Raw genomic sequence first — 13,418 nt, forward strand, 5'->3', positions numbered from 1 at the left:
TCATCACCTCCGTGATGAGTCTCCATTGTGATTTGAAAACTTCCATCAAACGAGTCCTTCGGTGGGCGGGAAAAAAAACGTGTTCGTCAGAATCGTCACTTCCTGTACTGACAGTGGCGGTGTCCTGAGAGTGGAGGTCTGCACCGGAACTGTCCTGAGAGTGGAGGTCTGCAGGCAGGCTCCCATGGACTTTCCAAAACTGGAATCGGACGGGTCCAGCATTTCGTATTTCCCACAATTAGAAGTTGCCAGTATTAAACTGTGTACACCCTGGAGGTTTAGGGGATACGAAACACAGTGGTGTTATCCAATTTAAAACATATAATTAATAAATGGGTGAATTAATATACCCACATGGCACCTAAGGTCAGAAGAGCTTTATTTAACAGCTGTCTTATGTCTGTGACCCCTCCTGTTGTTCATTGATAAGCCTGAAACATGCACTTGTCAAGGTCCAGAGGCACATTTTGCAAATATCGATCATCTTAAGATAAGATACTTTATTGATCCCAAGTTGGGAAATGTTTTTGTTACAGCAGCATGTACTACTTTGTTCTACTCCACTACAATTCAGAGGTTAACCTGGTATTTTTACTCTACTACATTTATTTTTGTTACTTTGCAGATTCTGATTAATGATGTGAAATATAAACAACCCTTAAATCAGACTTTAGTTACACCTGAGTAAAATTCAGCCTTATCAGTTTGTCTGTTTTGCACATCTTCCTGTTAATATCTTTGGACGTCCTGCACTAAACTGTTTTATTGTAGAGATCACTACAGTATATTCTTGATATTTTCAATTCTATATTTCTATCATTGACCCCAATTTTGTATGTATGCTACTCTTTATATTTAAATGTTTTCATCAAATAAAACGTATTCAACAACAAAATTCAATAACGTGCTTTAACCACTAGGCGGTGCCTGTTAAAAAACCAGTGGTGTAGTTAATAAAACATAATAATATCAAACATATGACTATTCATTTTATTGTGAAATTAAAACAGAATGGTAAAGGAAAATACAGTTTCAGTCTCTCGATTTGAAGCTTATGCATTGTGCAACAAGTCCTCCAACTCATACGACCAAATGGGTCGATTGTTCAAGCCCTTATTACGACCAAATCAGGGTTTCCGTTAGCCGGTAATTACCGGTTTTTAGCTGGTAAAATTTATAAAAAACCGGTAAATTCAAAACCTGACGGTCAAAATGTCTGGTAATAATTAGGGAGGCTCCGATCGATCGGCCGCCGGTCATTATCGGCCGATATTCACTCTTAATAGTTTGATCGGTGCTCTCTATAAAGGCCGATCAGGAGAGTTGGATCTGATCGATATGGACATAAACGCGAGTGAAGTGTAACCGGACGCGAGAGAGAGATCAGATCAGCTGCTGAGTCTGACCGAGACACGCAGCTCTGCAGGATCACCTGAAGCCCCGCCCTCTGTTTAGCGAGCTGCAGAAGCTGCATGAGAAACTGACGGGCTGTCAGGGGAGAGAGGGAGGGAAAGAGAGGATCCGTTTCTCCCGTGTTATTATTCAAAGTTGATGTAAACTTCTGAATAATGTACGTTATCTACTACAAGTAGTTTGTTTGAATGTAATAATTATGTTGTTTGTGGAATCATTTATTGAAAAATGAATCTGAATTTTTCGATCTGTTACGATTATAAACTGAAGCAATATAAAATGAGCCCCGTGAACTGAGTTTTAAACATCAGCATATCTGCTCATAGTCCGGTAATTACCTGCTAACGGAAACTCTGCTACACAACTATTATTATTATTATTGAAATATGACCGGTAAGTTTCAAATTAGTCCGGTAAAATAAATTCTGCCCGGACATTTGACCGGCGAGAAAAAATCCTAGCGGAAACCCTGGACCAAATATGTCGTTTGTTGAAGCGCTTAATACGACCTATAAATACGTTTTAAAGTTGTGCTCCCGTTGAATGCAAACGTTACAGAGGGTTGTTTATTCACAAATAACCCTCTCTGTAAAATCCTAAATTGTAGGATAGTTTGGCCATTAAAACGCTTTATGATTAGATTTCTAGCGAGAAGTATATATTGTACTTTTAGAATCCACGTCCAGTCGATATGTAGGATCTTTGATAGATATTACGAAGATGATTTGAGGTTTCGTCAGGAGAACGTGTATATGCGGCATCTTCCATGTAAAGTTACGGGTTGAAAACAGTATTTCCGGTCTCGACGTTTTCATAATAAAACCAATGATCAAAGGATTTAACAGTGATATCTGCAGTACTCATCCACTAAAAAACATCAGTTTATCCTAGTTAATTATACGACATTAATTGGTTTATATTGTGTACAATGCTTTTGTGTTTTTCCCATAGGTTTTTCTCTTTCGATTCTGAGAGACACATTTCTTTTTTCAGAGGTTTTGATAGCCTAAAATCACGCCGCAATGCACGTCGGGATATGGTGTTTATGTGATATGAAATCGGAAAACATTTAAAAAAAATAAAATACTTTATTCCGAGTGTTCTTGCTTTTCTCTTTTGAAAGTCATCACATAACGGCATTGTAATATACGGGTCGGCTGCATTAAATATTACATATCTGCCGTAGATATTTATTTATAGAGCCAGATCAGAAGACCTTTTGACAAACTGGAAGAGATGCCGCCAAAACTGAATACGTGACGTGGACCATAAATATATCAACAATTAAACAAGATCTTCCATTTCTTTTCGCACAATACGTCTCCTTGCAGTATAAACACTAATTCGGCTGACTTTTATATTTGATCCAATTAGTAGATAGTCTGTATTTACACCATAAGGGTGCACAGCTGATAGAAAGGGACTTTTTTGTAGTTTTTAAAGATATTACTGATTTTCTGAACTACCTTTCCAACTCCTCATGCAGTTGACTGTTACAGGTCTATACAGGTTCATGGTACAATGCATAAGCTTCACATCGAGAGACTGAAACTGTATTTTCCGTTACCGTTCTGTTTTCATTTCACAATAAAGTGAGTAGTCATATTATGTTTGATATTATTATGTTTTATTAACTAGACCACTGTTTTTTTAAACCGTACCTCCTAGTGGTTAAAGCACGTTATTGAATTTAGTTGTTGAATAAGTTATATTTGATGAAAACATTTAAATATTAAGAGTAGCCTACATACAAAATAGGGGTCAATGATAGAAATATAGAATTGAAAATATCAAGAAGATACTGTAGTGATCTCTACAATAAAACAGTTTAGTGCAGGACGTCCAAAGATATTAACAGGAGGATGTGCAAAACAGACAAACTGATAAGGCTGAATTTTACTCAGGTGTAACTAAAGTCTGATTTAAGGGTTGTTTATATTTCACATCATTAATCAGAATCTGCAAAGTAACAAAAATAAATGTAGTAGAGTAAAAATACCAGCTTAACCTCTGAATTGTAGTGGAGTAGAACAAAGTAGTACATGCTGCTGTAACAAAAACATTTCCCAACTTGGGATCAATAAAGTATCTTATCTTATCTTATCTTAAGATGATAGATGGCTTCTGCCATATTTGCTAAATGTGCATCTGAACCTAAGTGCATGTTTCAGGCTTATCAATGAACAACAGGAGGTGTCACAGACATAAGACCAGCTGTTAAATAAAGCTCTTCTGACCTTAGCTGTCATGTGGGTATATTAATGCTGCCCATTATGGACACAAGCAATTTTCACCCATGTATTAATTATGTGTTTTAAATTTGATAACACCAATGTGTTTCGTATCCCCTAAACCTCCAGGGATGTATACAGTTTAATACTGGCAACTTCTAATTGTGGGAAATACGAAAACGTCTTTTAAAACTACAATTCTCATTAGAGACGTGCGATAGAACATGTTGCGAAACACACACTAGCCAGCATGTGTAATTCTGGGGGGGAGGGCTGGGCTGGACCGGTCCAAGTCCAGTTTTGGATAGTCTGGCGTGGTTCCATTCCATTTCAAAGAGCTGTTTGACACTCGGCGTAACCTTGTCGCACTGCCACTCCAACATCCAATCACAGAGCTTGAGGGCTAATCACGGGGTTTGTAAAGCAAGGCGGATGTTGTAGTCCCAAACGATAGCTGGGGATTCTGGGTAGTGTAGTGTCTTCGGAAACTCTAGTGTCTAAACTCCGAAAAAACTATTTGTTTCTCCGAATGGAAGGTTAAAAACACAAAAGCATTGTACACAAACATTGTAAACCAATCAATATTGTGTAATTAACAAGGATAAACTGATGTTTTTTAGTGGATGAGTAATGGAGATATCACTGTGTAATCATTTGACAGTGTGGGGAATACTTCCGGTTTTATTATGAAGACTTCGAGACCTGAAAAACTGTTTTCACCCACGCTAACTTTACATGGAAGCTGCCCCATATACAGTACACGTTCTCCTGGCGAGACCTCAAATCATCTTTGTATATCTATCAAACTGTAGATCCTACACATCCACTGGACGTAGATTATAACAGTACAATATACACTTCTCGCTAGAAATCTAATAAAAAAGCATTTTAATGGCCAAACTATTCCACAATTTAGGATTTTCCAGAGAGGGTTATTTGTGAATAAACGACACTCCGGAGCGTTTGCGATCGACAGGAGCATGTTGTTTCTTACACGACCACTAGAGGTGCTACTCTTTAAAACGTGACTTTGGGTCGTATTTAGCTGCTGAACAATCGACCTGAATCGACCTATATGGTCGTTTTTTGTAGGAGGACAGGCTGGCATTGTACCATGAACCTGTATAGAGTGGCGAAGTCCGGGGGAGCTCCATGGGACCTACCCTCACTATCAACACAATGAAACACGTCCAGAAGAATGTCATGCAAAGCTGCCTGCCTGCCTTTCTTTGATTCTCTCTGAACTGCCTGATCTTTTTAATGTTTAATGTCAACCATTTGTGCAGATAGCATGAAGTAGAACAGATCGCCGGTGCTAATGTAGCGTTAGCATTTCTCCCCCGGGGTTAAATGGTGTATTATAGAATGATCACACCTCTGTGACAGTACTCTTCAAAGGGTTCACAAAATATGACTACGACTCTTACTATTTAACATTTTAGGTTACTTGATGTTACTTCATGTTAAGGCTAATAAAAATGACAAGGCTAAGACTGTAATGCTAACTAAGTGCTTGCTACTAGCTAGGTAGCTAACTTGATCCAGCCAGTCACTCCTGGTCCTTTCATCCGATGGAAAGCGAAAGAACGAGCAAGACCCATTGCTGGTATGATAACAACCTGGTACTAAGCACACAGGCATCTTGTTAAAGTTAGCTATCTCTTATATTTAGCCGAGGAAAACAATTGTGACATCAGTTATGACATCACTTACGCGACTCTGGGATTTGTAGTCTTTCTATTTGCGTATTTTTCATAGTCTTATATTTCAACAGTTTTGCGACAAACTGTGACTTTTTTGACATAGAAATTATTTTTTAAGATTGACAAACATCATATGTGTAATATGTGGCACAATTTAAACGGGATCGAAAGATAAGTTTTCTCTCTCCATTGACTTCAATACATAATTTTTCCAAAATAAGGTCCCATGGACCGGAAGTAGATGGGCGTGACTTCCCCACTCTATAGACCTGTAACAGTCAACTGCATGAGGAGTTGGAAAGGCAGTTCAGTAAATAATATCTTTAAAAACTACAAAAAAATCCCTTTCTATCAGCTTTGCACCGTTATGGTGTAAATATAACCTATCTACCAATTGGATTAAATATAAAAGTCAGCCAAATTAGTGTTTGACACAAAGGACTCACAAAGACTCAGATGCACGATTCTTTCTTGATTTAAAAAAATACCTTTTAATATACAAAAAGGTTTTAGGATCAACTAGGACACTCAAAAGTTCGCTAGGTTCAACTAATAGTACGAAAATACTTTACAAAGAAAAAGGTTTCTAGGATCTACTAGGATACTCAATAGTTCACTAGGTTCGACTAGTATGCTTAATGTTTACACGAGGGAGTACAGACATGGACTTGATATAGAGACAAGACGAACCGCCAAAAGACAACAGGAGAACAGGTCTACATATACACAACAGTTAATGAGGCACAGGTGCAAACAATCCAGAACAGGAGATCACAATCAAGCTGGCAAGTGACACACCACGACAGGAAGTGATGACACCTGAAACGAGAGGACAGAGCCAACATCAAAATAAACTGCAAGGCCACCAGAATAAACACAAAACAATAAGCTCACAGACTCTAACGCTGAAACCTTACAGTGTTGATACTGCAATGAGACGTATTGTGTGAAAAGAAATGGAAGATGTTGTTTAATGGCTAATATATTTTTGATCCACGTCACGTATTCAGTTTTGGCGGCATTTCTTACAGTTTTTCAAAAGGTCTTCTGATCAGGGCTCTATAAATAAATATCTACGGCAGATGTGTAATATTTAATGCAGCCGAACCGTGTATTACAATGCCGTTATGTGATGACTTCCAAAGAGACAAGCAAGAACACTCGGAATAAAGTATTATTTAAAAAAAAAAATTATTTCGATTTCATATCCCATAAACACCATCTCCCAACATGCATTGCGGCTAAAACAATCAATGTTTTAGCCTATCAAAACCTCTGAAAAAAGGTCATTGTTCCGCACGGACACATGTTGTTGACTGTACTTACTGTGTGCCCTCCTTTCTTCTCTCCCCTTCTATTCCCGGGCTTCAAGCCGACTACATGTGCATTTCTGATGCTCAATAAACCTAACTTTGTACTTTCGTTACACCGCCTCCGACTCCCGTCTCTCGGCACTACATTGGTGACCCTAACATAAGTCTGGCAGAAGTATCCGAGACTGAACCGAACATGGCAAAAAACTCCGTTTTTTTCAAACTGCCGGAGATTTTTGGAGACGTCTGCGGCTGCATCGTTCGCACGGACTGAGGCTCGGTTCGCCCTCCGTGGAATGGCTGAGGACGACGCTCGCCATTTCCACATCGTTTCGGCACTGGGAGATAGCAAGCCTTCCAACCACATGAAGATGATGCACGACCTGCTAGGTACGGAAGAACCCGACTTCTTGTTCATGGAACTGTTTCTTCGGGACACGCGGCCGCATGCCAGCGCTCGCTAACACGGCTAGTGTTGAGCCCCGCGCTTTAGCCGAAGAAGCTGACCGGTTCTTCCTGGCCGCCCGGTGTTTTACCCCTGTGGTGCTGGCCCCGACACGCAGCCGCACCTTCCCTGGTAGAGGCACGCCACCTAGCAGAGGCTCCGGCTTACAGCTAACGACGACTAACAGCTAACGGCTAGCAGCTAACGGCTAACGACGACTAACAGCTAGCAGCTAACGGCTGACGACATCCATCTGTTAACATCCATTTGTTAACCCTTTTTTTTGTGGTGCTGGAGAGGAGGTTCGAACATGTCTGGTCGACCTCGTGTGGATCCTCTCACAATTTCACCTACCTGTTTTTTATCGTGGACGGGACGACCCTTTTGAGCTTTTTCCGGTGCCTGAGAGGAGGTTCGGCCATGTCTAGGCCGGCCTCGTGTGGACCCTCTCACTGTTTCAACCTCTCTTTAGTGGTTCATTAATAAAACAGATATTTCAACGTGTGCCTACTTTGATCATGTACTGTTGAGGTTAATTTCAGTAGTTGTGTGCTATAATGTATTTACAAAGTGTAGCAACTTTTTCAGCAGGCAACTTTAGAATAGGGAACCTGTTCAGGTCAATTAGAGTCAAACTACTAAATATTGGTTATGAACAAGACTTCACTTTAAAATAGGGAACACATTCTTAGATAGAAATACCTAATTAGAGTCAAACTACTAAATATTGGTTATGAACAAGACTTCACTTTAAAATAGGGAACATGTTCTTAGATATAAATACTTAATTTTGAGTTATTTAGACGTTATTAACACTTATAGTTTCATGTCTTGTTACATAAGAATAGCTCACATTTGTTAAGTGTTATTATGGGACAATTACTATTCTTGTGGTACTACTGCCTTATTAGGCCCATATTGAGCAGAGCATATTAAGACCAAAACTCATGTACAACAACTTCCTTACTTGCAATAAATAAGCACTAATTAGAGGGTTATTGAGGAAAAACTCTCAACTAATGGCTTATTATTAATTCTTAGTAGAATATGGTCATGTAGAATAAGGCATTAATAAGTGTTTTATAATGACTAATAAAGAGCCAATATACTGCTAACATGCATGTTAATTAACAACTAGTTGATGGTTAATTTGTGTACCTTAATAGTGTTACCCAGTTTTTTACACCAGGCTGTCAGGATGCTGAACTCTCTCCCCTCCCTCCCCTCTCTCCCCCTGGACCTTAACACACATTAGGGCTGCACGATTTTTAGAAAAAATCTAATTGCAATTTTTCTGACAAATATTGCAATTCGATTTGCAATATTTGTTTTTAAGCAACCCAACGGAAGGCTATTGTAAAATGCGGCCATATCTCCGGCTAGGAAGGTCGTATCAACATGCTCGTCTCTAGCACCCCCCACAGCCCGAGCTACGAGTGAAAGAACCACATTTACATGAAACTTCCGTTGCTTTAAAGTCAAGCTTCAGTTTAAGATTCACCCTGTAATAGATGTAAAACATGTGATGGAGCATTACTAACCTGACTCAGACGTTTCACCAAACCATCTAGGAAATCTCCATTGGAAGCCGTTTGGAAAGGGCAGGCACTTTCAAAATTACTTGGCAGGTGATTGGATCAATCTGTCTATCACCTTCTATCATGGGCCACTTCTGATTGGTTAACAATGGCTGGTACATGTGGAGCATAGCACTTCTGATTGGTGTGGATGACTGACACACAAGAAGAAAGATTTTTTTAAATCGTAGGCTTTGCGATTCGATAATCGCATCATTGCCAATCGCGAATTCGATTTAAAATCGATTAATCGTTCAGCCCTAACCAGTGTTGGGCAAGTTACTTACAAAAGATATGTTTAGACATTTTGACAGGCATCTTTATTGTAGCCTCAACAATCAAGTGGACAATGCTTTCTGTCCTGCACACAGTTTACATTTGACCGTAATATTTTTTGCGTCCTTTATCCCCACAGATTGAAAATAGTGGTTATATCTCCAAGTTGTAAATGCGCTGCTGCTCTCGCTGATACTTGCATCTGCCATTGTGTGTGTGTGTGTGTGTGTGCGTGCGTGTGTGTGTGTGTGTGTGTTTGTGTGTGTGTGTGCTGGTGGTGGGCGTTGCGTGTTAGCAAGTGTTTGTGTGTCTGTGTATGTTCCCCATAAGGCAAGACCCGCCCAACTCCGTCTCTGATTTGCTTACCCTGAAATGTACCCCGCGTTAACCAATCATCACTCCTCTCTCGTCACTTTCACTTTTCCATGGTACTGTGAGAGGACATCGCTGTATTCGCCTATGAGTTACATCCGCAGCGAGATTCAGTTTAGTTGGATCACATAATGTAACGCAGTAACGCACCCATTTAAATCACAGTAACTATAGCGGCGTTACTGAATGGGAATTTAACATTATTTGTTTCATTTTTTCAAATAATAATTTGTTTTTCAATATATTTTTTGAATGAAAATATTTTTAATTCAGAGCTCAACTAAGAAATATCCGTTTTGACGAATATACAATTTTAAGGTTACGCATAGGCCCGCACATGCGCATTAAACAGAAAGCTATAAAACAGGACCGTCTTCACACAACCCAGGCCGCCCAGGAAGAGAGCCATTTCTCAGCACGACAGATCTTTTCCTGCACCGGAGAGACAGAGAGCAACCATTACATTGTGGTAAGTGAAAACAACAATTTAATTATGCTGCTGTATTTCGTAGCATACTGTTATTTCCATGCTATATATTTTGCCATTTCTCTGCAAACGTACTTGGTAACATTATTTGATGTCGAGGTTGGTAAATGTTAAACTTTAGTTTAGTTTAACATTACACTTGCTAACATTACGTAATGTCCACGTTGGTAAGTCTTAAACTTAGTTTAGTTTAACTTTACACTTGGTAACAATACGTGATGTCGACGTTGGTAAATGTTGCATAAATTAACTCATTTTATCCGTAACTTATGTTACAGCGGTAACGTTAATTAGCTAGCTAGCAAGCAGCTAGCATACCACCATGTTATTAGCTGGCTACCTAGCATACCATGCGTCCCGGCCCGCATGGTGGTTCTAATTCAACTTCAAGTTTTATTTTTCCGTGCTATATATTTTTGCCATTTCTCTGCAAACGAGGAGGAGTTATTGGTTATTTGATGGATGTGGAGATGCAAGGACTGTGGCTATTCATGTACCAGAATATCTGAACTGCTAAAACATTATAGACTAGATCATCAACATTATGGAAGGCACCATGCTTATCCCTGCCTATATGAAAACTGCCCATTTTCATGTAAAACATGGAATGCACTACTGAAGCATCTTTGTACACAACACCCTTCTCAGCAATCCTCAAGAGCAGATATCTCACATTTTAAGTGCCATCTTTGTGACGAAAATCAACTTACTACTGAAACAGACTTTTTTCACCACATTGGCCAACATTTGAAAAATAATGAATTAGTTCCTTGTATTTATGTTGATTGTTTATATCAAACCAACATATATGGAAGTTTCCACACTCATAAATGGAGAAAACACAAAGTGTGTACAGTTAGAGATTTAAAACCTGGAATAGTTCACAGATCACTCTTCAATCCTTCTGCTTTGGATTCAGTTAACAGTGACACTGAGTTAAATGAGGATTTACAATTTGAAGAACCAACTTTTGAAGAACCTAGAGATTTGAGAAAAGATGTTGAGCTAAATTAGCCTCAGTTTTACTGAAATTGGAACATAGCTACCTGGTGTCAAGTGCAGCTGTAAATATACTCCTTGAGGAACTGCAATATCTCATAGGGACTGTGTCTGTGCCGGTCACTCAGGAGACTATCACTCAGTTTTTTGTGGATCATAACTGTCGGGTAGATGAATCACTTGTCCAAGAGTTAGCGACAGAACTCTGTACCTCACATCCTATTCAACTTGTTATTGGAAAAGAAGGCCCATTATCTACTGCATGGAGGCGCAACAAATATTATAGAAGTAAGTTCTGTGTAGTGGAACCAGTAGAATATGTAATTGACCGAAAGAACAGAAGGTCTTTTCAATATATTCCTGTACTAAAAACGTTGCAGCAGGTTTTGAATTGTGAGACTATCCTCAGCAATGCAGTTAATTTAAAGGAGAAACTTCAATCAGTGTCAAGTGAGAGGCAGGTATACAGATGTCTCTGGGATGGTGCGAACTTTAAAGAAAACAGTCTTTTATCAAATGAGTGTGCAGTTTCATTAATTCTGTACATAGATGATTTTGAGGTTTGTAATCCCCTTGGGACTTCGCGCAAAATACATAAAATCTGTGCCATATACTGGATTTTAGGCAATCTTCCACCTGGTTCACACTCTTCATTGTCATCAATCTACTTGGCTGCATTGATCAAAAGTGATGATGTAAAGTTGTATGGATACAAGGCAGTTCTTGAACCTTTGATTAATGACATCATTATTTTAGAGCAACATGGAATATTTGTGGCCAAGTTAGGAAAATGTGTAAAGGGAACAGTGCAATGTGTTGTTGCTGACAACCTAGGTGCTCATAGTCTTGCTGGTTTTGTGGAGAGTTTTTCGAGTGCTTATGTTTGTAGGTTTTGTACAGCTCGGAAATTAGATTTTCAAACGAGTGACATAGGAAGTGGAGCATTCTCTTTGAGGACAGAGGAGGGTCACGCAAGACATCTTAAAACACTTGAGGAAGAATCATTGGCCAATTGTTTTGGTGTTAAGAGGTGTGTTTTGTCAGAAAAACTTGCTCATTTTAATGTCACAACTGGCTTTCCTCCAGACATCGTTCATGATCTATTTGAAGGAATTGTTCCTCGTGAAATAGCTCTTTGTCTCTCTGTGTTCACCTCGAAGAAGTACTTTACTTTGGAATTTTTGAATGACTCTATAAAAACTTTCCCCTTCAAGTGGACAGATAAAACAAACTGTCCCCATCCTGTGCCTCTTACCTATGCAACAAGGAGAACAGTTGGTGGCAATTCTCACGAGAATTGGAGTTTGATCAGGTTTTTGCCGCTCCTCCTGGGACAGAAAGTGCCTGCTGATGAACCTGCCTGGAATCTCCTCACTGACTTGAAGGACATAGTTGACCTTGTTGTCACACCGGTGCACACTGACGAAACGATAGCTTATTTGAATTTCAAAATCTCTGAGCATAGAGTACGGTTTAAGGAGGTTTTCCCAGACTCCAACTTGCTTCCTAAGCATCACTTCTTGGAACACTACCCACAGCTAATCTATCAGTTTGGTCCTCTAGTTTCTCTCTGGACTTTAAGATTTGAAGCCAAGCATAGCTTTTTTAAGAGAGTTGTACGACACACTAGCTGCTTTAAAAACTTGTTGTTGTCCTTGGCAGAGAGACACCAGTTATCCATAACACACCAGCTCTACTCATGTAGCTTTCCTAAGCCTCTACTGGAAGTGAAACAGTTCTCAACTGTTAGCATTGACATCCTGAAAGATGATATTGCACAGGCTGTCAAACACAAGAACCCAAATGTGAAGGAAGTTTCTTTGGCCAAAAATGTCATCTATAACGGATTTAACTACAGACTTGGAATGATCCTTGCTCGTGGATCAATCAGAGGGATGCCTGCATTCACGGAAATCATCCAGATGGTGGTTCTCACAAAGGAATTGGTCTTCATTGTTCGGAAACTAAGTTCTTGGTACATGGAACACTACAGAGCCTATCAACTCGAAATCTCGCCTTCGAAGGAGATTGAAGTTTTTGAGGCATCTCAACTGACCGATCCTTACCCCCTGGCAGACTACACAGTTGGGGCCATGCGGCTTATTACACTCAAGCGATATATTCAAGGTTAAGGTTAGCATAAAGTAATATCTGTTTGGGGTGGGTCAGAAGCAAAGTGGATGTGATGAATTATGCAGGTTAATTTTGTTTTCATTGTAATTAACATGAATGATCATATCATTTAAATTCAACAAAGCTAATGTTGCACGTAAAACTATTTGTTCATAGCACACAATCATTAGTCAACCATGAAAAAAGCACATCTCTAATATCTTTCTCTCTCTCCAAACCCCACCCTGCTTTCTTTCCCTCCCACTCAGAGGATCTCCAAACATGGCGGGCGTCACGCGGCTCCTGGTGATTTTAGAAGAGGACAGTCGCATCAAGCTGGAGCTTCCTAATGGCATCCCCTCCTCGGTTGACGAAGTCATCCAAGAAATAACGAATTTCTGTGGTCTAACTAATGAAATACGGCTTCAATACAAAGACGCTGATTTCGGCACTTGGGTTAACTTAACTTCAACTTCAGAACTCAAGGATC

This window comes from Pseudochaenichthys georgianus, chromosome 12, assembly GCF_902827115.2.
Source record: "Pseudochaenichthys georgianus chromosome 12, fPseGeo1.2, whole genome shotgun sequence".
Classification (NCBI taxonomy): domain Eukaryota; kingdom Metazoa; phylum Chordata; class Actinopteri; order Perciformes; family Channichthyidae; genus Pseudochaenichthys; species Pseudochaenichthys georgianus.